Here is a 25,689-nt window from a genome sequence, read left to right as displayed (position 1 = left end):
TATAGCTACCTGCGTGACATCCGAGTCCAAGAAAATCAACAATGTGGAATGACTTACTTGGATAATTGATCATTATACAGAAAGAATGAAGTAAGAACAGTCCCTTATACGAATGTGGTTTCCATAGACACGTGTGTCAAGCTTTCGTCCCTGTGCAATACGATGAAAAGTGTAAGAATGAGAAACATAGAAGGAAAAAACAAACAAATGAAATCAACAACAGAAGTCAGTCATTATACAGAAAGAATGAAGTAAGAACAGTCCCTTATACCAAAGTGGTTTCCTTAGACACGTGTGTCAAGCTTTCGTCCCTGTGCAATACGATGAGAAGTGTTAGAATGAGAAACATTGAAAAAAATAACAAACGAATGAAATCAACAACAGAAGTCAGTCGTGCATTTGTGGTTACAGCAGCAATTGACCTCACCACGTGGGAGATTATAGCTACCTGCGTGACATCCGAGTCCAAGAAAATCAACAATGTGTAATGGCTTACTTGGATAATTGTTAATCAAAAAAAAAAAAGGGAATAAGAACAGTCCCTCATACCAATGTGGCTTCCTTAGACACGTAAGTCAAGCTTTCGTCCATGTGCAATACGATGAAAAGTGTTAGAATGAGAAACATAGAAGGAAATAACAAACAAATGAAATTAACAACAGAAGTCAGTCGTGCATTTGTGGTTACAGCAGCAATTGACCTTACCACGTGGGAGATTATAGCTACCTGCGTGACATCCGAGTCCAAGAAAATCAACAATGTGGAATGGCTAACTTGGATAATTGTTCATCAAAAAGAAAAAAGGGAATAAGAACAGTCCCTCATACCAATGTGGCTTCCTTAGACACGTAAGTCAAGCTTTCGTCCATGTGCAATACGATGAAAAGTGTTAGAATGAGAAACATTGAAGGAAATAACAAACAAATGAAATCAACAACAGAAGTCAGTCGTGCATTTGTGGTTACAGCAGCAATTGACCTTACCACGTGGGAGATTATAGCTACCTGCGTGACATCCGAGTCCAAGAAAATCAACAATGTGGAATGGCCTACTTGGATAATTGTTGATTAAACAAAAAAAAAATAAGAACAGTCCCTTATACGAAAGTGGTTTCCTTAGACACGTGTGTCAAGCTTTCGTCCCTGTGCAATACGATGAAAAGTGTTAGAATGAGAAACGTAGAAGGAAATAACAAACAAATGAAATCAACAACAGAAGTCAGTCGTGCATTTTTAGTTACAGCAGCAATTGACCTTACTACGTGGGAGATTATAGCTACCTGCGTGACATCCGAGTCCAAGAAAATCAACAATGTGGAATGGCTTACTTGGATAATTGTTGATTGAACAAAAAGAAGGGAATAAGAACAGTCCCTCATACCAAAGTGGTTTTCTTAGACACGTGTGTCAAGCTTTCGTCCCTGTGCAATACGATGAAAAGTGTTAGAATGAGAAACATTGAAGGAAATAACAAACAAATTAAATCAACAACAGAAGTCAGTCGTGCATTTGTGGTTACAGCAGCAATTGACCTTACCACGTGGGAGATTCTAGCTACCTGCGTGACATCCGAGTCCAAGAAAATCAACAATGTGGAATGGCTTACTTGGATAATTGTTCATTAAACAAAAAGAAGGGAATAAGAACAGTCCCTTATACCAAAGTGGTTTCTTTAGACACGCGTGTCAAGCTTTCGTCCCTGTGCAATACGATGAAAAGTGTTAGAATGAGAAACATTGAAGAAAATAACAAACGAATGAAATCAACAACAGAAGTCAGTCGTGCATTTGTGGTTACAGCAGCAATTGACCTTACCACGTGGGAGATGATAGCTACCTGCGTGACAACCGAGTCCAAGAAAATCAACAATGTGGAATGGCTCACTTGGATAATTGTTGATTAAACAAAAAAAAAATTAAAACAGTCCCTTATACGAAAGTGGTTTCCTTGGACACGTGTGTCAAGCTTTCGTCCCTGTGCAATACGATGAGAAGTGTTATAATGAGAAACATTGAAGGAAATAACAAACAAATGAAATCAACAACAGAAGTCAGTCGTGCATTTGTGGTTACAGCAGCAATTGACCTTATCACGTTACAGATTATAGCTACCTGCGTGTCATCCGAGTCCAAGAAAATCAACAATGTGGAATGGCTTACTTGGATAATTGATCATCATACAGAAAGAAGGGAATAAGAACAGTCCCTTATACCAATGTGGTTTCCATAGACACGTGTGTCAAGCTTTCGTCCCTGTGCAATACGATGAGAAGTGTTAGAATGAGAAACATTGAAGGAAATAACAAACAAATGAAATCAACAACAGAAGTCAGCCGTCCAATTGTGGTAGCAGCAGCAATTGACCTTACCACGTGGGAGATTATAGCTACCCGCGTGTCATCCGAGTCCAAGAAAATCAACAATGTGGAATGGCTTACTTGGATAATTGTTCATTAAACAAAAAGAAGGGAATAAGAACAGTCCCTTATACCAAAGTGGTTTTCTTAGACACGCGTGTCAAGCTTTCGTCCCTGTGCAATACGATGAGAAGTGTTAGAATGAGAAACATTGAAGGAAATAACAAACAAATGAAATCAACAACAGAAGTCAGCCGTCCAATTGTGGTAACAGCAGCAATTGACCTTACCACGTGGGAGATTATAGCTACCCGCGTGTCATCCGAGTCCAAGAAAATCAACAATGTGGAATGGCTTACTTGGATAATTGTTCATTAAACAAAAAGAAGGGAATAAGAACAGTCCCTTATACCAAAGTGGTATCCTTAGACACGTGTGTCAAGCTTTCGTCCCTGTGCAATACGATGAGAAGTGTTAGAATGAGAAACATTGAAGGAAATAACAAACAAATGAAATCAACAACAGAAGTCAGTCGTGCATTTGTGGTTACAGCAGCAATTGACCTTATCACGTTACAGATTATAGCTACCTGCGTGTCATCCGAGTCCAAGAAAATCAACAATGTGGAATGGCTTACTTGGATAATTGATCATCATACAGAAAGAAGGGAATAAGAACAGTCCCTTATACCAATGTGGTTTCCATAGACACGTGTGTCAAGCTTTCGTCCCTGTGCAATACGATGAAAAGTGTAAGAATGAGAAACATAGAAGGAAAAAACAAACAAATGAAATCAACAACAGAAGTCAGTCGTGCATTTGTGATTTCAGCAGCAATTGACCTTACCACGTGGGAGATTATAGCTACCTGCGTGACATCCGAGTCCAAGAAAATCAACAATGTGGAATGACTTACTTGGATAATTGATCATTATACAGAAAGAATGAAGTAAGAACAGTCCCTTATACGAATGTGGTTTCCATAGACACGTGTGTCAAGCTTTCGTCCCTGTGCAATACGATGAAAAGTGTAAGAATGAGAAACATAGAAGGAAAAAACAAACAAATGAAATCAACAACAGAAGTCAGTCATTATACAGAAAGAATGAAGTAAGAACAGTCCCTTATACCAAAGTGGTTTCCTTAGACACGTGTGTCAAGCTTTCGTCCCTGTGCAATACGATGAGAAGTGTTAGAATGAGAAACATTGAAAAAAATAACAAACGAATGAAATCAACAACAGAAGTCAGTCGTGCATTTGTGGTTACAGCAGCAATTGACCTCACCACGTGGGAGATTATAGCTACCTGCGTGACATCCGAGTCCAAGAAAATCAACAATGTGTAATGGCTTACTTGGATAATTGTTCATCAAAAAAAAAAAGGGAATAAGAACAGTCCCTCATACCAATGTGGCTTCCTTAGACACGTAAGTCAAGCTTTCGTCCATGTGCAATACGATGAAAAGTGTTAGAATGAGAAACATAGAAGGAAATAACAAACAAATGAAATCAACAACAGAAGTCAGTCGTGCATTTTTAGTTACAGCAGCAATTGACCTTACTACGTGGGAGATTATAGCTACCTGCGTGACATCCGAGTCCAAGAAAATCAACAATGTGGAATGGCTTACTTGGATAATTGTTGATTGAACAAAAAGAAGGGAATAAGAACAGTCCCTCATACCAAAGTGGTTTTCTTAGACACGTGTGTCAAGCTTTCGTCCCTGTGCAATACGATGAAAAGTGTTAGAATGAGAAACATTGAAGGAAATAACAAACAAATGAAATCAACAACAGAAGTCAGTCGTGCATTTGTGGTTACAGCAGCAATTGACCTTACCACGTGGGAGATTCTAGCTACCTGCGTGACATCCGAGTCCAAGAAAATCAACAATGTGGAATGGCTTACTTGGATAATTGTTCATTAAACAAAAAGAAGGGAATAAGAACAGTCCCTTATACCAAAGTGGTTTCTTTAGACACGCGTGTCAAGCTTTCGTCCCTGTGCAATACGATGAAAAGTGTTAGAATGAGAAACATTGAAGAAAATAACAAACGAATGAAATCAACAACAGAAGTCAGTCGTGCATTTGTGGTTACAGCAGCAATTGACCTTACCACGTGGGAGATGATAGCTACCTGCGTGACAACCGAGTCCAAGAAAATCAACAATGTGGAATGGCTCACTTGGATAATTGTTGATTAAACAAAAAAAAAATTAAAACAGTCCCTTATACGAAAGTGGTTTCCTTGGACACGTGTGTCAAGCTTTCGTCCCTGTGCAATACGATGAGAAGTGTTAGAATGAGAAACATTGAAGGAAATAACAAACAAATGAAATCAACAACAGAAGTCAGTCGTGCATTTGTGGTTACAGCAGCAATTGACCTTATCACGTTACAGATTATAGCTACCTGCGTGTCATCCGAGTCCAAGAAAATCAACAATGTGGAATGGCTTACTTGGATAATTGATCATCATACAGAAAGAAGGGAATAAGAACAGTCCCTTATACCAATGTGGTTTCCATAGACACGTGTGTCAAGCTTTCGTCCCTGTGCAATACGATGAGAAGTGTTAGAATGAGAAACATTGAAGGAAATAACAAACAAATGAAATCAACAACAGAAGTCAGCCGTCCAATTGTGGTAGCAGCAGCAATTGACCTTACCACGTGGGAGATTATAGCTACCCGCGTGTCATCCGAGTCCAAGAAAATCAACAATGTGGAATGGCTTACTTGGATAATTGTTCATTAAACAAAAAGAAGGGAATAAGAACAGTCCCTTATACCAAAGTGGTTTTCTTAGACACGCGTGTCAAGCTTTCGTCCCTGTGCAATACGATGAGAAGTGTTAGAATGAGAAACATTGAAGGAAATAACAAACAAATGAAATCAACAACAGAAGTCAGCCGTCCAATTGTGGTAACAGCAGCAATTGACCTTACCACGTGGGAGATTATAGCTACCCGCGTGTCATCCGAGTCCAAGAAAATCAACAATGTGGAATGGCTTACTTGGATAATTGTTCATTAAACAAAAAGAAGGGAATAAGAACAGTCCCTTATACCAAAGTGGTATCCTTAGACACGTGTGTCAAGCTTTCGTCCCTGTGCAATACGATGAGAAGTGTTAGAATGAGAAACATTGAAGGAAATAACAAACAAATGAAATCAACAACAGAAGTCAGTCGTGCATTTGTGGTTACAGCAGCAATTGACCTTATCACGTTACAGATTATAGCTACCTGCGTGTCATCCGAGTCCAAGAAAATCAACAATGTGGAATGGCTTACTTGGATAATTGATCATCATACAGAAAGAAGGGAATAAGAACAGTCCCTTATACCAATGTGGTTTCCATAGACACGTGTGTCAAGCTTTCGTCCCTGTGCAATACGATGAAAAGTGTAAGAATGAGAAACATAGAAGGAAAAAACAAACAAATGAAATCAACAACAGAAGTCAGTCGTGCATTTGTGATTTCAGCAGCAATTGACCTTACCACGTGGGAGATTATAGCTACCTGCGTGACATCCGAGTCCAAGAAAATCAACAATGTGGAATGACTTACTTGGATAATTGATCATTATACAGAAAGAATGAAGTAAGAACAGTCCCTTATACGAATGTGGTTTCCATAGACACGTGTGTCAAGCTTTCGTCCCTGTGCAATACGATGAAAAGTGTAAGAATGAGAAACATAGAAGGAAAAAACAAACAAATGAAATCAACAACAGAAGTCAGTCATTATACAGAAAGAATGAAGTAAGAACAGTCCCTTATACCAAAGTGGTTTCCTTAGACACGTGTGTCAAGCTTTCGTCCCTGTGCAATACGATGAGAAGTGTTAGAATGAGAAACATTGAAAAAAATAACAAACGAATGAAATCAACAACAGAAGTCAGTCGTGCATTTGTGGTTACAGCAGCAATTGACCTCACCACGTGGGAGATTATAGCTACCTGCGTGACATCCGAGTCCAAGAAAATCAACAATGTGTAATGGCTTACTTGGATAATTGTTCATCAAAAAAAAAAAGGGAATAAGAACAGTCCCTCATACCAATGTGGCTTCCTTAGACACGTAAGTCAAGCTTTCGTCCATGTGCAATACGATGAAAAGTGTTAGAATGAGAAACATAGAAGGAAATAACAAACAAATGAAATTAACAACAGAAGTCAGTCGTGCATTTGTGGTTACAGCAGCAATTGACCTTACCACGTGGGAGATTATAGCTACCTGCGTGACATCCGAGTCCAAGAAAATCAACAATGTGGAATGGCTAACTTGGATAATTGTTCATCAAAAAGAAAAAAGGGAATAAGAACAGTTCCTCATTCCAATGTGGCTTCCTTAGACACGTAAGTCAAGCTTTCGTCCATGTGCAATACGATGAAAAGTGTTAGAATGAGAAACATAGAAGGAAATAACAAACAAATGAAATTAACAACAGAAGTCAGTCGTGCATTTGTGGTTACAGCAGCAATTGACCTTACCACGTGGGAGATTATAGCTACCTGCGTGACATCCGAGTCCAAGAAAATCAACAATGTGGAATGGCTTACTTGGATAATTGATCATCATACAGAAAGAAGGGAATAAAAACAGTCCCGTATACCAATGTGGTTTCCATAGACACGTGTGTCAAGCTTTCGTCCCTGTGCAATACGATGAGAAGTGTTAGAATGAGAAACATTGAAGGAAATAACAAACAAATGAAATCAACAACAGAAGTCAGCCGTCCAATTGTGGTTACAGCAGCAATTGACCTTACCACGTGGGAGATTATAGCTACCCGCGTGTCATCCGAGTCCAAGAAAATCAACAATGTGGAATGGCTTACTTTGATAATTGTTCATTAAACAAAAAGAATTGAATAAGAACAGTCCCTTATACCAAAGTGGTATCCTTAGACACGTGTGTCAAGCTTTCGTCCCTGTGCAATACGATGAAAAGTGTAAGAATGAGAAACATTGAAGGAAATAACAAACAAATGAAATCAACAACAGAAGTCAGTCGTGCATTTGTGGTTACAGCAGCAATTGACCTTACCACGTGTGAGATTATAGCTACCGGCGTGACATCCGAGTACAAGAAAATCAACAATGTGGAATTGCTTACTTGGATAATTGTTCATTAAACAAAAAGAAGGGAATAAGAACAGTCCCTTATACCAAAGTGGTTTCCTTAGACACGCGTGTCAAGCTTTCGTCCCTGTGCAATACGATGAAAAGTGTTAGAATGAGAAACATTGAAGAAAACAACAAACGAATGAAATCAACAACAGAAGTCAGTCGTGCATTTGTGGTTACAGCAGCAATTGACCTCACCACGTGGGAGATTATAGCTACCTGCGTGACATCCGAGTCCAAGAAAATCAACAATGTGGAATGGCTTACTTGGATAATTGTTCATTAAACAAAAAGAAGGGAATAAGAACAGTCCCTTATACCAAAGTGGTTTCCTTAGACACGCGTGTCAAGCTTTCGTCCCTCTGCAATACGATGAAAAGTGTTAGAATGAGAAACATTGAAGAAAATAACAAACGAATGAAATCAACAACAGAAGTCAGTCGTGCATTTGTGGTTACAGCAGCAATTGACCTTACCACGTGGGAGATTATAGCTACCTGCGTGACATCCGAGTCTAAGATAATCAACAATGTGGAATGGCCTACTTGGATTATTGTTCATTAAACAAAAAGAAGGGAATAAGAACAGTCCCTTATACCAAAGTGGTTTCCTTAGACACGCGTGTCAAGCTTTCGTCCCTGTGCAATACAATGAAAAGTGTTAGAATGAGAAACATTGAAGAAAATAACAAACGAATGAAATCAACAACAGAAGTCAGTCGTGCATTTGTGATTACAGCAGCAATTGACCTTACCACGTGGGAGATTATAGCTACCTGCGTGACATCCGAGTCCAAGAAAATCAACAATGTGGAATGGCTTACTTGGATAATTGATCATTATACAGAAAGAATGAAGTAAGAACAGTCCCTTATACCAATGTGGTTTCCATAGACACGTGTGTCAAGCTTTCGTCCCTGTGCATTACGATGAAAAGTGTTAGAATGAGAAACATTGAAGAAAATAACAAACGAATGAAATCAACAACAGAAGTCAGTCGTGAATTTGTGGTTACAGCAGCAATTGACCTTACCACGTGGGAGATTATAGCTACCTGCGTGACATCCGAGTCCAAGAAAATCAACAATGTGGAAGGGCTTACTTGGATAATTGTTCATTATACAGAAAGAATGAAGTAAGAACAGTCCCTTATACCAATGTGGTTTCCATAGACACGTGTGTTAAGCTTTCGTCCCTGTGCATTACGATGAGAAGTGTTAGAATGAGAAACATTGAAGAAAATAACAAACGAATGAAATCAACAACAGAAGTCAGTCGTGCATTTGTGGTTACAGCAGCAATTGACCTTACCACGTTACAGATTATAGCTACCTGCGTGTCATCCGAGTCCAAGAAAATCAACAATGTGGAATGGCTTACTTGGATAATTGATCATCATACAGAAAGAAGGGAATAAGAACAGTCTCTTATACCAATGTGGTTTCCATAGACACGTGTGTCAAGCTTTCGTCCCTGTGCAATACGATGAGAAGTGTTAGAATGAGAAACATTGAAGGAAATAACAAACAAATGAAATCAACAACAGAAGTCAGCCGTCCAATTGTGGTTACAGCAGCAATTGACCTTATCACGTTACAGATTATAGCTACCTGCGTGTCATCCGAGTCCAAGAAAATCAACAATGTGGAATGGCTTACTTGGATAATTGTTCATCAAACAAAAAGAAGGGAATAAGAACAGTCCCTTATACCAAAGTGGTTTCCTTAGACACCTGTGTCAAGCTTTCGTCCTTGTGCAATACGATGAAAAGTGTTAGAATGAGAAACATAGATGGAAATAACAAACAAATGAAATCAACAACTAAAGTCAGTCGTGCATTTGTGGTTACAGCAGCAATTGACCTTACCTCGTGGGAGATTATAGCTACCTGCGTGACATCCGAGTCCAAGATAATCAACAATGTGGAATGGCCTACTTGGATAATTGTTGATTAAACAAAAAAAAGAGAATAAGAACAGTCCCTTATACCAAAGTGGTTTCCTTAGACACGTGTGTCAAGCTTTCGTCCCTGTGCAATACGATGAAAAGTGTAAGAATGAGAAACATTGAAGAAAATAACAAACGAATGAAATCAACAACAGAAGTCAGTCGTGCATTTGTGGTTACAGCAGCAATTGACCTTACCACGTGGGAGATTACAGCTACCTGCGTGACATCCGAGCCCAAGAAAATGAACAATGTGGAACGGCTTACTTGGATAATTGTTCATTAAACAAAAAGAAGGGAATAAGAACAGTCCCTTATACCAAAGTGGTATCCTTAGACACGTGTGTCAAGCTTTCGTCCCTGTGCATTACGATGAAAAGTGTTAGAATGAGAAACATTGAAGAAAATAACAAACGAATGAAATCAACAACAGAAGTCAGTCGTGAATTTGTGGTTACAGCAGCAATTGACCTTACCACGTGGGAGATTATAGCTACCTGCGTGACATCCGAGTCCAAGAAAATCAACAATGTGGAAGGGCTTACTTGGATAATTGTTCATTATACAGAAAGAATGAAGTAAGAACAGTCCCTTATACCAATGTGGTTTCCATAGACACGTGTGTTAAGCTTTCGTCCCTGTGCATTACGATGAGAAGTGTTAGAATGAGAAACATTGAAGAAAATAACAAACGAATGAAATCAACAACAGAAGTCAGTCGTGCATTTGTGGTTACAGCAGCAATTGACCTTACCACGTTACAGATTATAGCTACCTGCGTGTCATCCGAGTCCAAGAAAATCAACAATGTGGAATGGCTTACTTGGATAATTGATCATCATACAGAAAGAAGGGAATAAGAACAGTCTCTTATACCAAAGTGGTTTTCTTAGACACGTGTGTCAAGCTTTCGTCCCTGTGCAATACGATGAAAAGTGTTAGAATGAGAAACATTGAAGGAAATAACAAACAAATGAAATCAACAACAGAAGTCAGTCGTGCATTTGTGGTTACAGCAGCAATTGACCTTACCACGTGGGAGATTCTAGCTACCTGCGTGACATCCGAGTCCAAGAAAATCAACAATGTGGAATGGCTTACTTGGATAATTGTTCATTAAACAAAAAGAAGGGAATAAGAACAGTCCCTTATACCAAAGTGGTTTCTTTAGACACGCGTGTCAAGCTTTCGTCCCTGTGCAATACGATGAAAAGTGTTAGAATGAGAAACATTGAAGAAAATAACAAACGAATGAAATCAACAACAGAAGTCAGTCGTGCATTTGTGGTTACAGCAGCAATTGACCTTACCACGTGGGAGATGATAGCTACCTGCGTGACAACCGAGTCCAAGAAAATCAACAATGTGGAATGGCTCACTTGGATAATTGTTGATTAAACAAAAAAAAAATTAAAACAGTCCCTTATACGAAAGTGGTTTCCTTGGACACGTGTGTCAAGCTTTCGTCCCTGTGCAATACGATGAGAAGTGTTAGAATGAGAAACATTGAAGGAAATAACAAACAAATGAAATCAACAACAGAAGTCAGTCGTGCATTTGTGGTTACAGCAGCAATTGACCTTATCACGTTACAGATTATAGCTACCTGCGTGTCATCCGAGTCCAAGAAAATCAACAATGTGGAATGGCTTACTTGGATAATTGATCATCATACAGAAAGAAGGGAATAAGAACAGTCCCTTATACCAATGTGGTTTCCATAGACACGTGTGTCAAGCTTTCGTCCCTGTGCAATACGATGAGAAGTGTTAGAATGAGAAACATTGAAGGAAATAACAAACAAATGAAATCAACAACAGAAGTCAGCCGTCCAATTGTGGTAGCAGCAGCAATTGACCTTACCACGTGGGAGATTATAGCTACCCGCGTGTCATCCGAGTCCAAGAAAATCAACAATGTGGAATGGCTTACTTGGATAATTGTTCATTAAACAAAAAGAAGGGAATAAGAACAGTCCCTCATACCAAAGTGGTTTTCTTAGACACGCGTGTCAAGCTTTCGTCCCTGTGCAATACGATGAGAAGTGTTAGAATGAGAAACATTGAAGGAAATAACAAACAAATGAAATCAACAACAGAAGTCAGCCGTCCAATTGTGGTAACAGCAGCAATTGACCTTACCACGTGGGAGATTATAGCTACCCGCGTGTCATCCGAGTCCAAGAAAATCAACAATGTGGAATGGCTTACTTGGATAATTGTTCATTAAACAAAAAGAAGGGAATAAGAACAGTCCCTTATACCAAAGTGGTATCCTTAGACACGTGTGTCAAGCTTTCGTCCCTGTGCAATACGATGAGAAGTGTTAGAATGAGAAACATTGAAGGAAATAACAAACAAATGAAATCAACAACAGAAGTCAGTCGTGCATTTGTGGTTACAGCAGCAATTGACCTTATCACGTTACAGATTATAGCTACCTGCGTGTCATCCGAGTCCAAGAAAATCAACAATGTGGAATGGCTTACTTGGATAATTGATCATCATACAGAAAGAAGGGAATAAGAACAGTCCCTTATACCAATGTGGTTTCCATAGACACGTGTGTCAAGCTTTCGTCCTTGTGCAATACGATGAGAAGTGTTAGAATGAGAAACATTGAAGGAAATAACAAACAAATGAAATCAACAACAGAAGTCAGCCGTCCAATTGTGGTAACAGCAGCAATTGACCTTACCACGTGGGAGATTATAGCTACCCGCGTGTCATCCGAGTCCAAGAAAATCAATAATGTGGAATGGCTTACTTGGATAATTGTTCATTAAACAAAAAGAAGGGAATAAGAACAGTCCCTTATACCAAAGTGGTTTTCTTAGACACGCGTGTCAAGCTTTCGTCCTTGTGCAATACGATGAAAAGTGTTAGAATGAGAAACATAGAAGGAAATAACAAACAAATGAAATCAACAACAGAAGTCAGTCGTGCATTTGTGGTTACAGCAGCAATTGACCTTACCACGTGGGAGATTCTAGCTACCTGCGTGACATCCGAGTCCAAGAAAATCAACAATGTGGAATGGCTTACTTGGATAATTGTTCATTAAACAAAAAGAAGGGAATAAGAACAGTCCCTTATACCAAAGTGGTTTCTTTAGACACGCGTGTCAAGCTTTCGTCCCTGTGCAATACGATGAGAAGTGTTAGAATGAGAAACATTGAAGGAAATAACAAACAAATGAAATCAACATTAGAAGTCAGTCGTGCATTTGTGGTTACAGCAGCAATTGACCTTACCACGTGGGAGATTATAGCTACCTGCGTGACATCCGAGTCCAAGAAAATCAACAATGTGGAATGGCCTACTTGGATAATTGTTGATTAAACAAAAAAAAAATTAAAACAGTCCCTTATACGAAAGTGGTTTCCTTGGACACGTGTGTCAAGCTTTCGTCCCTGTGCAATACGATGAAAAGTGTTAGAATGAGAAACGTAGAAGGAAATAACAAACAAATGAAATCAACAACAGAAGTCAGTCGTGCATTTTTAGTTACAGCAGCAATTGACCTTACTACGTGGGAGATTATAGCTACCTGCGTGACATCCGAGTCCAAGAAAATCAACAATGTGGAATGGCTTACTTGGATAATTGTTGATTGAACAAAAAGAAGGGAATAAGAACAGTCCCTCATACCAAAGTGGTTTTCTTAGACACGTGTGTCAAGCTTTCGTCCCTGTGCAATACGATGAAAAGTGTTAGAATGAGAAACATTGAAGGAAATAACAAACAAATGAAATCAACAACAGAAGTCAGTCGTGCATTTGTGGTTACAGCAGCAATTGACCTTACCACGTGGGAGATTCTAGCTACCTGCGTGACATCCGAGTCCAAGAAAATCAACAATGTGGAATGGCTTACTTGGATAATTGTTCATTAAACAAAAAGAAGGGAATAAGAACAGTCCCTTATACCAAAGTGGTTTCTTTAGACACGCGTGTCAAGCTTTCGTCCCTGTGCAATACGATGAAAAGTGTTAGAATGAGAAACATTGAAGAAAATAACAAACGAATGAAATCAACAACAGAAGTCAGTCGTGCATTTGTGGTTACAGCAGCAATTGACCTTACCACGTGGGAGATGATAGCTACCTGCGTGACAACCGAGTCCAAGAAAATCAACAATGTGGAATGGCTCACTTGGATAATTGTTGATCAATCAAAAAAAAGGGAATAAGAACAATCCCTTATACCAAAGTGGTTTCCTAAGACACGCGTGTCAAGCTTTCGTCCCTGTGCAATACAATGAAAAGTGTTAGAATGAGAAACATTGAAGAAAATAACAAACGAATGAAATCAACATTAGAAGTCAGTCGTGCATTTGTGGTTACAGCAGCAATTGACCTTACCACGTGGGAGATTATAGCTACCTGCGTGACATCCGAGTCCAAGAAAATCAACAATGTGGAATGGCCTACTTGGATAATTGTTGATTAAACAAAAAAAAGTGGTTTCCTTAGACACGTGTGTCAAGCTTTCGTCCCTGTGCAATACGATGAAAAGTGTTAGAATGAGAAACATAGAAGGAAATAACAATCAAATGAAATCAACAACAGAAGTCAGTCGTGCATTTGTGGTTACAGCAGCAATTGACCTTACCACGTTACAGATTATAGCTACCTGCATGTCATCCGAGTCCAAGAAAATCAACAATGTGGAATGGCTTACTTGGATAATTGATCATCATACAGAAAGAAGGGAATAAGAACAGTCCCTTATACCAATGTGGTTTCCATAGACACGTGTGTCAAGCTTTCGTCCCTGTGCAATACGATGAGAAGTGTTAGAATGAGAAACATTGAAGGAAATAACAAACAAATGAAATCAACAACAAAAGTCAGCCGTCCAATTGTGGTTACAGCAGCAATTGACCTTACCACGTGGGAGATTATAGCTACCCGCGTGTCATCCGAGTCCAAGAAAATCAACAATGTGGAATGGCTTACTTGGATAATTGTTCACTAAACAAAAAGAAGGGAATAAGAACAGTCCCTTATACCAAAGTGGTTTCCTTAGACACCTGTGTCAAGCTTTCGTTCCTGTGCAATACGATGAAAAGTGTTAGAATGAGAAACATTGAAGGAAATAACAAACAAATGAAATCAACAACAGAAGTCAGCCGTCCAATTGTGGTAACAGCAGCAATTGACCTTACCACGTGGGAGATTATAGCTACCCGCGTATCATCCGAGTCCAAGAAAATCAACAATGTGGAATGGCTTACTTGGATAATTGTTCATTAAACAAAAAGAAGGGAATAAGAACAGTCCCTTATACCAAAGTGGTTTTCTTAGACACGCGTGTCAAGCTTTCGTCCTTGTGCAATACGATGAAAAGTGTTAGAATGAGAAACATAGAAGGAAATAACAAACAAATGAAATCAACAACAGAAGTCAGTCGTGCATTTGTGGTTACAGCAGCAATTGACCTTACCACGTGGGAGATTCTAGCTACCTGCGTGACATCCGAGTCCAAGAAAATCAACAATGTGGAATGGCTTACTTGGATAATTGTTCATTAAACAAAAAGAAGGGAATAAGAACAGTCCCTTATACCAAAGTGGTTTCTTTAGACACGCGTGTCAAGCTTTCGTCCCTGTGCAATACGATGAGAAGTGTTAGAATGAGAAACATTGAAGGAAATAACAAACAAATGAAATCAACATTAGAAGTCAGTCGTGCATTTGTGGTTACAGCAGCAATTGACCTTACCACGTGGGAGATTATAGCTACCTGCGTGACATCCGAGTCCAAGAAAATCAACAATGTGGAATGGCCTACTTGGATAATTGTTGATTAAACAAAAAAAAAATTAAAACAGTCCCTTATACGAAAGAGGTTTCCTTGGACACGTGTGTCAAGCTTTCGTCCCTGTGCAATACGATGAAAAGTGTTAGAATGAGAAACATTGAAGGAAATAACAAACAAATGAAATCAACATTAGAAGTCAGTCGTGCATTTGTGGTTACAGCAGCAATTGACCTTACCACGTGGGAGATTCTAGCTACCTGCGTGACATCCGAGTCCAAGAAAATCAACAATGTGGAATGGCTTACTTGGATAATTGTTCATTAAACAAAAAGAAGGGAATAAGAACAGTCCCTTATACCAAAGTGGTTTCTTTAGACACGCGTGTCAAGCTTTCGTCCCTGTGCAATACGATGAAAAGTGTTAGAATGAGAAACATTGAAGAAAATAACAAACGAATGAAATCAACAACAGAAGTCAGTCGTGCATTTGTGGTTACAGCAGCAATTGACCTTACCACGTGGGAGATGATAGCTACCTGCGTGACAACCGAGTCCAAGAAAATCAACAATGTGGAATGGCTCACTTGGATAATTGTTGATCAATCAAAAAAAAGGGAATAAGAACAATCCCTTATACCAAAGTGGTTTCCTAAGACACGCGTGTCAAGCTTTCGTCCCTGTGCAATACAATGAAAAGTGTTAGAATGAGAAACATTGAAGAAAATAACAAACGAATGAAATCAACATTAGAAGTCAGTCGTGCATTTGTGGTTACAGCAGCAATTGACCTTACCACGTGGGAGATTATAGCTACCTGCGTGACATCCGAGTCCAAGAAAATCAACAATGTGGAATGGCCTACTTGGATAATTGTTGATTAAACAAAAAAAAGTGGTTTCCTTAGACACGTGTGTCAAGCTTTCGTCCCTGTGCAATACGATGAAAAGTGTTAGAATGAGAAACATAGAAGGAAATAACAAACAAATGAAATCAACAACAGAAGTCAGTCGTGCATTTGTGGTTACAGCAGCAATTGACCTTACCACGTTACAGATTATAGCTACCTGCATGTCATCCGAGTCCAAGAAAATCAACAATGTGGAATGGCTTACTTGGATAATTGATCATCATACAGAAAGAAGGGAATAAGAACAGTCCCTTATACCAATGTGGTTTCCATAGACACGTGTGTCAAGATTTCGTCCCTGTGCAATACGATGAGAAGTGTTAGAATGAGAAACATTGAAGGAAATAACAAACAAATGAAATCAACAACAAAAGTCAGCCGTCCAATTGTGGTTACAGCAGCAATTGACCTTACCACGTGGGAGATTATAGCTACCCGCGTGTCATCCGAGTCCAAGAAAATCAACAATGTGGAATGGCTTACTTGGATAATTGTTCACTAAACAAAAAGAAGGGAATAAGAACAGTCCCTTATACCAAAGTGGTTTCCTTAGACACCTGTGTCAAGCTTTCGTTCCTGTGCAATACGATGAAAAGTGTTAGATTGAGAAACATAGAAGGAAATAACAAACAAATGAAATCAACAACAGAAGTCAGTCGTGCATTTGTGGTTACAGCAGCAATTGACCTTACCACGTGGGAGATTATAGCTACCTGCGTGACATCCGAGTCCAAGAAAATCAACAATGTGGAATGGCTTACTTGGATAATTGTTCATTAAACGAAACGAAGGGAATAAGAACAGTCCCTTATACCAAAGTGGTTTCCTTAGACACGCGTGTCAAGCTTTCGTCCTTGTGCAATACGATGAAAAGTGTTAGAATGAGAAACATAGAAGGAAATAACAAACAAATGAAATCAACATTAGAAGTCAGTCGTGTATTTGTGGTTACAGCAGCAATTGACCTTACCACGTGGGAGATTATAGCTACCTGCGTGGCATCCGAGTCCAAGATAATCAACAATGTGGAATGGCCTACTTGGATAATTGTTGATTAAACAAAAAAAAGAGAATAAGAACAGTCCCTTATACCAAAGTGGTTTCCTTAGACACGTGTGTCAAGCTTTCGTCCCTGTGCAATACGATGAGAAGTGTTAGAATGAGAAACATTGAAGGAAATAACAAACAAATGAAATCAACATTAGAAGTCAGTCGTGCATTTGTGGTTACAGCAGCAATTGACCTTACAACGTGGGAGATTATAGCTACCTGCGTGACATCCGAGTCCAAGAAAATCAACAATGTGGAATGGCCTACTTGGATAATTGTTGATTAAACAAAAAAAAAATAAGAACAGTCCCTTATACGAAAGTGGTTTCCTTAGACACGTGTGTCAAGCTTTCGTCCCTGTGCAATACGATGAAAAGTGTTAGAATGAGAAACATAGAAGGAAATAACAAACAAATGAAATCAACAACAGAAGTCAGTCGTGCATTTTTGGTTACAGCAGCAATTGACCTTACCACGTGGGAGATTATAGCTACCTGCGTGACATCCGAGTCCAAGAAAATCAACAATGTGAAATGGCTTACTTGGATAATTGTTGATTGAACAAAAAGAAGGGAATAAGAACAGTCCCTCATACCAAAGTGGTTTCCTTAGACACCTGTGTCAAGCTTTCGTTCCTGTGCAATACGATGAAAAGTGTTCGATTGAGAAACATAGAAGGAAATAACAAACAAATGAAATCAACAACAGAAGTCAGTCGTGCATTTGTGGTTACAGCAGCAATTGACCTTACCACGTGGGAGATTATAGCTACCTGCGTGACATCCGAGTCCAAGAAAATCAACAATGTGGAATGGCTTACTTGGATAATTGTTCATTAAACGAAACGAAGGGAATAAGAACAGTCCCTTATACCAAAGTGGTTTCCTTAGACACGCGTGTCAAGCTTTCGTCCTTGTGCAATACGATGAAAAGTGTTAGAATGAGAAACATAGAAGGAAATAACAAACAAATGAAATCAACAACAGAAGTCAGTCGTGCATTTTTGGTTACAGCAGCAATTGACCTTACCACGTGGAAGATTATAGCTACCTGCGTGACATCCGAGTCCAAGAAAATCAACAATGTGGAATGGCTTACTTGGATAATTGTTGATTGAACAAAAAGAAGGGAATAAGAACAGTCCCTCATACCATAGTGGTTTTCTTAGACACGTGTGTCAAGCTTTCGTCCCTGTGCAATACGATGAAAAGTGTTAGAATGAGAAACATTGAAGGAAATAACAAACAAATGAAATCAACAACAGAAGTCAGTCGTGCATTTGTGGTTTCAGCAGCAATTGACCTTACCACGTGGGAGATTATAGCTACCTGCGTGACATCCGAGTCCAAGAAAATCAACAATGTGGAATGGCTTACTTGGATAATTGTTGATTGAACAAAAAGAAGGGAATAAGAACAGTCCCTCATACCAAAGTGGTTTCCTTAGACACCTGTGTCAAGCTTTCGTCCCTGTGCAATACGATGAAAAGTGTTAGAATGAGAAACATAGAAGGAAATAACAAACAAATGAAATCAACAACAGAAGTCAGTCGTGCATTTGTGGTTACAGCAGCAATTGACCTTACCACGTGGGAGATTATAGCTACCTGCGTGACATCTGAGTCCAAGAAAATCAACAATGTGGAATGGCTTACTTGGATAATTGTTCATTCAACAAAACGAAGGGAATAAGAACAGTCCCTTATACCAAAGTGGTTTCCTTAGACACGCGTGTCAAGCTTTCGTCCCTGTGCAATACGATGAAAAGTGTTAGAATGAGAAACATAGAAGGAAATAACAAACAAATGAAATCAACAACAGAAGTCAGTCGTGCATTTGTGGTTACAGCAGCAATTGACCTTACCACGTGGGAGATTATAGCTACCTGCGTGACATTCGAGTCCAAGAAAATCAACAATGTGGAATTGCTCACTTGGATAATTGTTTATTGAACAAAAAGAAGGGAATAAGAACAGTCCCTTATACCAAAGTGGTTTCCTTAGACACGTGTGTCAAGCTTTCGTCCCTGTGCAATACGATGAGAAGTGTTAGAATGAGAAACATTGAAGGAAATAACAAACAAATGAAATCAACATTAGAAGTCAGTCGTGCATTTGTGGTTACAGCAGCAATTGACCTTACCACGTGGGAGATTATAGCTACCTTCGTGACATCCGAGTCCAAGATAATCAACAATGTGGAATGGCCTACTTGGATAATTGTTGATTAAACAAAAAAAGAGAATAAGAACAGTCCCTTATACCAAAGTGGTTTCCTTAGACACGTGTGTCAAGCTTTCGTCCCTGTGCAATACGATGAAATGTGTTAGAATGAGAAACATAGAAGGAAATAACAAACAAATGAAATCAACAACAGAAGTCAGTCGTGCATTTGTGGTTACAGCAGCAATTGACCTTACCACGTGGGAGATAATAGCTACCTGCGTGACATTCGAGTCCAAGAAAATCAACAATGTGGAATGGCTTACTTGGATAATTGTTGATTGAACAAAAAGAAAGGAATAAAAACAGTCCCTCATACCAAAGTGGTTTCCTTAGACACGTGTGCCAAGCTTTCGTCACTGTGCAATAAGATGAGAAGTGTTAGAATGAGAAACATTGAGGGAAATAACAAACAAATGAAATCAACATTAGGAGTCAGTCGTGCATTTGTGGTTACAGAAGCAATTGACCTTACCACGTGGGAGATTATAGCTACCTGCGTGACATCCGAGTCCAAGAAAATCAACAATGTGGAATAGCCTACTTGGATAATTGTTGATTGAACAAAAAAAAAATAAGAACAGTCCCTTAAACCAAAGTTGTTCCCTTAGACACGTGTGTCAAGCTTTCGTCCCTGTGCAATACGATGAGAAGTGTTAGAATGAGAAACATTGAAGGAAATAACAAACAAATGAAATCAACAACAGAAGTCAGTCGTGCATTTGTGGTTACAGCAGCAATTGACCTTACCACGTGGGAGCTTATAGCTACCTGCGTGACATCCGAGTCCAAGAAAATCAACAATGTGGAATGGCTTACTTGGATAATTGTTGATTGAACAAAAAGAAGGGAATAAGAACAGTCCCTTATACCAAAGTGGTTTCCTTAGACACGTGTGTCAAGCTTTCGTCCCTGTGCAATACGATGAGAAGTGTTAGAATGAGAAACATTGAAGGAAATAACAAACAAATGAAATCAACATTAGAAGTCAGTCGTGCATTTGTGGTTACAGCAGCAATTGACCTTACCACGTGGGAGATTATAGCTACCTTCGTGACATCCGAGTCCAAGATAATCAACAATGTGGAATGGCCTACTTGGATAATTGTTGATTAAACAAAAAAAGAGAATAAGAACAGTCCCTTATACCAAAGTGGTTTCCTTAGACACGTGTGTCAAGCTTTCGTCCCTGTGCAATACGATGAAATGTGTTAGAATGAGAAACAAAGAAGGAAATAACAAACAAATGAAATCAACAACAGAAGTCAGTCGTGCATTTGTGGTTACAGCAGCAATTGACCTTACCACGTGGGAGATAATAGCTACCTGCGTGACATTCGAGTCCAAGAAAATCAACAATGTGGAATGGCTTACTTGGATAATTGTTGATTGAACAAAAAGAAGGGAATAAAAACAGTCCCTCATACCAAAGTGGTTTCCTTAGACACGTGTGCCAAGCTTTCGTCCCTGTGCAATAAGATGAGAAGTGTTAGAATGAGAAACATTGAAGAAAATAACAAACAAATGAAATCAACATTAGAAGTCAGTCGTGCATTTGTGGTTACAGCAGCAATTGACCTTACCACGTGGGAGATTATAGCTACCTGCGTGACATCCGAGTCCAAGAAAATCAACAATGTGGAATAGCCTACTTGGATAATTGTTGATTGAACAAAAAAAAAAAATAAGAACAGTCCCTTTTACCAAAGTAGTTCCCTTAGACACGTGTGTCAAGCTTTCGTCCCTGTGCAATACGATGAGAAGTGTAAGAATGAGAAACATTGAAGGAAATAACAAACAAATGAAATCAACAACAGAAGTCAGTCGTGCATTTGTGGTTACAGCAGCAATTGACCTTACCACGTGGGAGCTTATAGCTACCTGCGTGATATCCGAGTCCAAGAAAATCAACAATGTGGAATGGCTTACTTGGATAATTGTTCATTAATCAAAAAGAAGGGAATAAGAACAGTCCCTTATACCGAAGTGGTTTCCTTAGACACGTGTGTCAAGCTTTCGTCCCTGTGCAATACGATGAGAAGTGTTAGAATGAGAAACATTGAAGGAAATAACAAACAAATGAAATCAACATTAAAAGTCAGTCGTGCATTTGTGGTTACAGCAGCAATTGACCTTACCACGTGGGAGATTATAGCTACCTGCGTGACATCCGAGTCCAAGAAAATCAACAATGTGGAATAGCCTACTTGGATAATTGTTGATTGAACAAAAAAAAAATAAGAACAGTCCCTTATACCAAAGTAGTTCCCTTAGACACGTGTGTCAAGCTTTCGTCCCTGTGCAATACGATGAGAAGTGTAAGAATGAGAAACATTGAAGGAAATAACAAACAAATGAAATCAACAACAGAAGTCAGTCGTGCATTTGTGGTTACAGCAGCAATTGACCTTACCACGTGGGAGCTTATAGCTACCTGCGTGACATCCGAGTCCAAGAAAATCAACAATGTGGAACGGCTTACTTGGATAATTGTTCATTAAACAAAAAGAATTGAATAAGAACAGTCCCTTATACCAAAGTCGTATCCTTAGACACGTGTGTCAAGCTTTCGTCCCTGTGCAATACGATGAAAAGTGTTAGAATGAGAAACATTGAAGGAAATAACAAAAAAATGAAATCAACAACAGAAGTCAGTCGTGCATTTGTGGTTACAGCAGCAATTGACCTCACCACGTTACAGATTATAGCTACCTGCGTGTCATCCGAGTCCAAGAAAATCAACAATGTGGAATGGCTTACTTGGATAATTGATCATTATACAGAAAGAATGAAGTAAGAACAGTTCCTTATACCAAAGTGGTTTCCTTAGACACGTGTGTCAAGCTTTCGTCCCTGTGCAATACGATGAAAAGTGTTAGAATGAGAAACATTGAAGAAAATAACAAACGAATGAAATCAACAACAGAAGTCAGTCGTGCATTTGTGGTTACAGCAGCAATTGACCTTACCACGTGGGAGATTATAGCTACCTGCGTGACATCCGAGTCCAAGAAAATCAACAATGTGGAATGGCTTATTTGGATAATTGTTCATTAAACAAAAAGAAGGGAATAAGAACAGTCCCTTATACCAAAGTGGTTTCCTTAGACACGCGTGTCAAGCTTTCGTCTCTGTGCAATACGATGAAAAGTGTTAGAATGAGAAACATTGAAGAAAATAACAAACGAATGAAATCAACAACAGAAGTCAGTCGTGCATTTGTGGTTACAGCAGCGATTGACCTTACCACGTGGGAGATTACAGCTACCTGCGTGACATCCGAGTCCAAGAAAATGAACAATGTGGAACGGCTTACTTGGATAATTGTTCATTAAACAAAAAGAAGGGAATAAGTACAGTCCCTTATACCAAAGTGGTTTCCTCAGACACGTGTGTCAAGCTTTCGTCCCTGTGCAATACGATGAAAAATGTTAGAATGAGAAACATAAGGGGAAATAACAAACAAATGAAATCAACAACAGAAGTCAGTCGTGCATTTGTGGTTACAGCAGCAATTGACCTTACCACGTAAAAGATAATAGCTACCTGCGTGTCATCCGAGTCCAAGAAAATCAACAATGTGGAATGGCTTACTTGGATAATTGTTCATTAAACAAAAAGAAGGGAATAAGAACAGTCCCTTATACCAAAGTGGTTTCCTTAGACACGCGTGTCAAGCTTTCGTCCCTGTGCAATACGATGAAAAGTGTTAGAATGAGAAACATTGAAGAAAATAACAAACGAATGAAATCAACAACAGAAGTCAGTCGTGCATTTGTGGTTACAGCAGCAATTGACCTTACCACGTGAAAGATAATAGCTACCTGCGTGTCATCCGAGTCCAAGAATTCAACAATGTGGAATGGCTTACTTGGATAATTGTTCATTAAACAAAAAGAAGGGAATAAGAACAGTCCCTTATACCAAAGTGGTTTCCTTAGACACGCGTGTCAAGCTTTCGTCCCTGTGCAATACGATGAAAAGTGTTAGAATGAGAAACATTGAAGAAAATAACAAACGAATGAAATCAACAACAGAAGTCAGTCGTGCATTTGTGGTTACAGTAGCAATTGACCTTACCACGTGGGAGATTACAGCCACCTGCGTGACATCCGAGCCCAAGAAAATGAACAATGTGGAACGGCTTACTTGGATAATTGTTCATTAAACAAAAAGAAGGGAATAAGAACAGTCCCTTATACCAAAGTTGTTTCCTTAGACACCTGTGTCAAGCTTTCGTTCCTGTGCAATACGATGAAAAGTGTTAGAATGAGAAACATAGAAGGAAATAACAAACAAATGAAATCAACAACAGAAGTCAGTCGTGCATTTGTGGTTACAGCAGCAATTGACCTTACCACGTGGGAGATTATAGCTACCTGCGTGACATCCGAGTCCAAGAAAATCAACAATGTGGAATGGCTTACTTGGATAATTGTTCATTAAACAAAAAGAAGGGAATAAGAACAGTCCCTTATACCAAAGTGGTTTCCTTAGACACGCGTGTCAAGCTTTCGTCCCTGTGCAATACGATGAAAACTGTTAGAATGAGAAACATTGAAGAAAATAACAAACGAATGAAATCAACAACAGAAGTCAGTCGTGCATTTGTGGTTACAGTAGCAATTGACCTTACCACGTGGGAGATTACAGCCACCTGCGTGACATCCGAGCCCAAGAAAATGAACAATGTGGAACGGCTTACTTGGATAATTGTTCATTAAACAAAAATAAGGGAATAAGAACAGTCCCTTATACCAAAGTTGTTTCCTTAGACACCTGTGTCAAGCTTTCGTTCCTGTGCAATACGATGAAAAGTGTTAGAATGAGAAACATAGAAGGAAATAACAAACAAATGAAATCAACAACAGAAGTCAGTCGTGCATTTGTGGTTACAGCAGCAATTGACCTTACCACGTGGGAGATTATAGCTACCTGCGTGACATCCGAGTCCAAGAAAATCAACAATGTGGAATGGCTTACTTGGATAATTGTTCATTAAACAAAACGAAGGGAATAAGAACAGTCCCTTATACCAAAGTGGTTTCCTTAGACACGCGTGTCAAGCTTTCGTCCCTGTGCAATACGATGAAAAGTGTAAGAATGAGAAACATAGAGGGAAATAACAAACAAATGAAATCAACTACAGAAGTCAGTCGTGCATTTGTGGTAACAGCAGCAATTGACCTTACCACGTGGGAGATTAAAGCTACCTGCGTGACATTCGAGTCCAAGAAAATCAACAATGTGGAATGGCTTACTTGGATAATTGTTGATTGAGCAAAACGAAGGGAATGAGAACAGATTCTTATACCAAAGTGGTCTCCTTAGACACGCGTGTCAAGCTTTCGTTCCTGTGCAATACGATGAAAAGTGTAAGAATGAGAAACATAGAAGGAATAAACAAACAAATGAAATCAACAACAGAAGTCAGTCGTGCATTTGTGGTTACAGCAGCAATTGACCTTACCACGTAAAAGATAATAGCTACCTGCGTGTCATCCGAGTCCAAGAAAATCAACAATGTGGAATGGCTTACTTGGATAATTGATCATTATACAGAAAGAAGGGAATAAGAACAGTCCCTTATACCAATGTGGTTTCCATAGACACGTGTGTCAAGCTTTCGTCCCTGTGCAATACGATGAGAAGTGTTAAAATGAGAAACATTGAAGGAAATAACAAACAAATCAAATCAACAACAGAAGTCAGTCGTGCATTTGTGATTACAGCAGCAATTGACCTTACCACGTGGGAGATTATAGCTACCTGCGTGACATCCGAGTCCAAGAAAATCAACAATGTGGAATGGCTTACTTGGATAATTGATCATTATACAGAAAGAATGAAGTAAGAACAGTCCCTTATACCAATGTGGTTTCCATAGACACGTGTGTCAAGCTTTCGTCCCTGTGCATTACGATGAAAAGTGTTAGAATGAGAAACATTGAAGAAAATAACAAACGAATGAAATCAACAACAGAAGTCAGTCGTGCATTTGTGGTTACAGCAGCAATTGACCTTACCACGTGGGAGATTATAGCTACCTGCGTGACATCCGAGTCCAAGAAAATCAACAATGTGGAACGGCTTACTTGGATAATTGTTCATTAAACAAAAAGAATTGAATAAGAACAGTCCCTTATACCAAAGTCGTATCCTTAGAAACGTGTGTCAAGCTTTCGTCCCTGTGCAATACGATGAAAAGTGTTAGAATGAGAAACATTGAAGGAAATAACAAACAAATGAAATCAACAACAGAAGTCAGTCGTGCATTTGTGGTTACAGCAGCAATTGACCTCACCACGTTACA

This window comes from Harmonia axyridis, chromosome 2, assembly GCF_914767665.1.
Source record: "Harmonia axyridis chromosome 2, icHarAxyr1.1, whole genome shotgun sequence".
NCBI classification, from domain to species: domain Eukaryota; kingdom Metazoa; phylum Arthropoda; class Insecta; order Coleoptera; family Coccinellidae; genus Harmonia; species Harmonia axyridis.
Note: the sequence above shows the minus strand (reverse complement) of the source record.